Source organism: Marmota marmota, unplaced genomic scaffold (assembly GCF_001458135.2).
Source record: "Marmota marmota marmota unplaced genomic scaffold, marMar, whole genome shotgun sequence".
In the NCBI taxonomy this organism is placed as follows: Eukaryota; Metazoa; Chordata; class Mammalia; order Rodentia; family Sciuridae; genus Marmota; species Marmota marmota.
The window spans coordinates 4,873,534-4,877,996 of record NW_026000283.1 but is presented as its reverse complement, the minus strand read 5'-3'; the positions used below and the strand labels follow the sequence as shown (position 1 = coordinate 4,877,996).

Here is a 4,463-nt window from a genome sequence, read left to right as displayed (position 1 = left end):
AATGAAGCGGGGGAGGCGGGAAGATTCTTAGAGGCCGCGCTCCAGGACGCCCCAGTCCAAAACCTGGAGTTTCACTACCCTGATAATAGCAGCGAACTAGCCTTAAAATTCCTACTTGAATAAATCTGAAGCCTAAAATACAATCAAGCACCGAACTAGAAGCCTTAAATGTGATCTGTGGGAAGAAACAAATGTGCCCCTGATGTAATCTTAGGAGACCCTTGGATCAGATTGCACTTGGTAAAGAACGGGAGTGTTTGAAAGTGGAAGGGACATCCCTTTCCTGCTAGTTCCTTTCTGCTTTTCCTCCTTCCTCAGCACTTCTGCTAGTGGTGTCTTATAATTTCAACCAAATATTTTTTCTTCTTCTTCTCCTCAAATCAAGGTCGCTGAACTCCTGCATCTGAATCCTTGAGGGGTGTCTTCCAAATATTGACCGCATTTCCATCCAGGGTGGGATAGGAAACCTTTGGTCCGAGGCATCCTTGAGAACTTAGAAGGCTGCAATGCGGAGGGCGGGTGGATCTGTAGGAGGGAATGTGGGAGGGGTAAAGAGAAAGATATTCCTCTGTGGTGTTTTTGAACCTCAGAGCTGAGCTGGAGGGAGAAGAGGTCCTAGAGAAACGTACCTTCCTCCTTCTCCAAGCAGGATAAGTTCAGCCCACAAAGTAGTCCCAGAAGTCCAGGGAGAGCTCCGTCCTCTGTGGAAGGCTCTCTGGGGCGTTGGGGCAGTTCCCTGAGATATTCACAGGGAATAGCTATCCTCAGTCACAGATGGTGACTAAGAACTTCCAGAGAAAAAATATGGGCACAATGGTGAGGTGAAGATATTCAGAGCATGGGGTCTGCAGTTTTAGGAGTCAGATGGTCCATATCTGTTCTGCAAGTTCTGTAAAGCCAATCTGATAGCAGGACCAAACCAGGGCAAACCAGGTTTGCACAGTGGGGTCTACATTTGGACACCCCTCCAAGAATTCAGATGCAGGAATTCAGCTACCTTGATTTGTATAAAGCACTGGAAGGCTGTGGGCTGGTACCTAATTTACATAAGCCTAATCCTCCTTCCAGAAAAACGCGTTGCCATGGATGAATGTGTTGGGTGTGGGGCGTGGGGGGAGTGAATTAATTTTTATCAACAATAAAAGATGATTATGAGGGTAGGGGTTGTGTCTTAGTGGTAGAGCTTTCCCCTAGGATGTGCAAGACCCTGGGTTCGATCCTCAAGACCACATAAAAACAAACAAACAAATAAATAAATAAAATAAAGGTATTGTGTCCAACTACAACTAAAAAAGGAAATAAATAAATATTTTTTAATAAAAGTTAATTATGAAAGCTATTTTGTTGCTGCTCTTTCCCCTGTCGCTAGCTATCACCATTTTTGCCAAGTAACCTCAAGTGCACAGACTCCAAGTACAAAATCCACAGGTCTGTCACATCACGCTAATCCAGCTGTTATTCGGGTGTCACCCCCTCAACATTCCTCCGCAGGTGTGATGCCTTTTCAAGAAGAGTGTGCAGATGGTGAATAGGTTGCAACCTAGCAGGGAAAAAATTGCCGATGATTTAATAGAGATGTTATTAATGGAGATTAGCCAGAAATTCCTTTAACTTTACTTAACTAAGATTTCCTTCTGTATTTAAATTCTAACATAAAAAAACTGATATTATATGAGACCCCATGCATAGTTTTTGATGTGATAATAGACAAAATGGCTGAAAATTTGGGGTTTATTACCTATTTGGCTATCTGTGTGTGTACTCTACCCAGATGCGCACACCCTTTTATTTGTAAACATAAATGATGCTTACATCATCAGCTATTATTATAGAGAGCCTATAGGTGTCATGGTCTCTGGAGTGCTGTACTAAATAGACACTTCAAATGCTAAATGCTTTAACTTTCAGCCTCATAATAACTTTAAAAGGTAGGCTTTATTTTTATTGCGATAATGTAAAATGAGGATACTGAAGCTCAGAAAGGGTTAATGACTCTCCCATTACACAGCTAGTAAATAATAAAGTCAAGATATAAATCCCTGTGTGACTTCAACATTTTTGCAAATGACTACCACCATATGTTATTTTACAAATACTTATTTCTGTTTATTATTCTTTAAAACCATGTAATCTCACCTATCATGGAAACTTTACAGATGTTATGTTTTGTGTGCTATTGAAAGCTGCAATTTCCAAAATGAATGAATAGTAAATGCAACTTATGTACATGCTTCATATGATATTTTAAGACAAAATATGATTCTGAAACTTTTGTTTACAAGTTCTTTTTAATTAATATTTATAAGACCTATATTCACATCTAGTGTATTTTTTAATCTTTGGTAAAAATAACACCTATCTATAGTCCTGGTATCATGTCACCTTACTCTTTTGCTACATAAATATACACTGTTTAGGTATAATAATGTATAATTCAATGTTCAGATGATTGTTTGTATTGATAAATGAGGTGTATTAATTTCATCTAGAATATTATATCTGAAATACTTTTCATTTGCATTTACAGTTTCAAAAATCTATGAGTGCTTTACTGAAAGACATACAAACAACTTCCAGAACCGAAGCAAGTAATGCTCAGAGATGCACAGATGTTAATATCAACTTTTAATTTTGAATTTTTATTTGTATCTGATTGCTTCCATTTTTAATAAAATGCACTCCAAATATATAGAGTCATAAACACTTATTGTTGAAGCAGTGAATGAAAATTTCAGATATTTGCATAGCCTCTTTCTTTCTTTCCGTCTTTCTTGGTGCTTGCATGCACGTGCTAGGAAAGTGCTCTACCACTGAGCTATATTCCCAGACCTCCAGATAGCCTACTGAAAGTCAGGGTCTCCATTAGGTGTTTAAAGATATTTTGTGATTGGGCTGGGGTTGTGCTCTGTGGTAGAGGGCTTGCTTCACATATATGAGGCACTGGGTTCGATCCTCAGCACCACATAAAAATAAGTAAACAAAATAAAATTATTGTGTCCATTCATAACTAAAAAATTTTAAAAATATATTTTGTGATATCTTCTTTACATTTGTATGTATAACTATTGTATTATCTTTATCAAAAAGTATAAATGTAAGACACTAAAAAATGAAATATAGTTAATAAAGCTTGTTTTAAATTAATATATGGTAATGATACCGTGTTATTTATAACAGACACAAGGCAAACTAGTCTTGAATGATTAAATTGAATAAATTTTCACTTAATCTCTAGTTATAATACAGTTGTACCATTTCAAGCTGTGACCTTGTCAGGTCTCCTAAGATAAGCTGCTGTGAATCTGTTTTGTAGTCAGATGGTCTTCCAAGTCTCATGATGCAGAAACTGGTAGAGATGACTCAGCAAACTATGCTTCCTCTTAGAAAGACACTACCAAAGGCATATTCTGTTGAATGGAATGGGGTAAAAAAAAAAGATTTATCACATTATTATTCTTACTAGAAACTGAATTACAAAGAAGGAGGCAACTCTGAATCAATGACCTTTTTGTTTATCACACCCCTTTCTGTCTTCCTAAGAGAAAGAAATGTGTCAGAGCCCCAACTTGGGTGGGCTTTGTTTTATGAGAGGGTAGATTCAGTGTTGATTACATTTTATGGGAGGCACTACAATGTAGTCGTTAAAGAGAGCATGTTCTAGAGTCAGATAACATTATTTGAGTTGTATTTCTATAGCGTGATGGCTTTGTAACAGGGCTATGTATTATATTTACCTTGCCTTTATTCCCTTATTTGTAAAATGTGAATAATAGTAGCATCTATGCCATGTGGTCATTTTAATGATTAAGTAAGATTGAATACACACACACACACACACACACACATATACCACCACATCACTGGGAACAGCATCTGGCAGATTATAAGCACTTAATACATTTCTCTTAAATCTTAACTGCATTCTCTCCTTTCCCTTATTTAACTTTATAATGGCAATGTGGTAGCCATGCTGTTGACGGTTTTTTGTGCAAACACAGATTCACCATTGCTACAAACTAGTACACACAAGGATGATTGATTTTTATTAAGGTTGACTATTTGTCCACTTATAGAAATCCATATTCTCTTATCAATCTATAGGTAAATATTAATTTGGTAATAATGTACTGGAATAATTTTACAGTATTTTAGTAGATCCTCAGTTTGTGAAAGGGCTCATTCTAAAAAACAGCCAATACTGGATTCCTACTACTAATAGCTATGGATGTAAATATGTGCTCTGAACAAAGAATTGATCTTTTCCTTAATTTAGGGCATTTCTCACCAACTGATATAAAGTACTTAAATTGGATACAAGTGACTAAATAAGGATAAGGGTCATGCCGTGATACTGGTTGGCATGTAAAGGAAGTCCTGAATGAGATTATGCCTACAAAAATTGATTGAGAAGCCATTCTATTCCATGCTAGCAATGTTTTAACTGGGTATAGATACTCAAATAT

At 36.8% G+C, this 4,463-nt stretch overlaps 1 pseudogene; it reads left to right on the top strand.

Annotated features, from left to right (window-relative positions):
- The window catches only part of LOC107153028, a 189,951-nt pseudogene extending 188,419 nt beyond the window's left edge, over positions 1-1,532 (top strand).
- Positions 1,533-4,463: the final 2,931 nt, after the last annotated feature.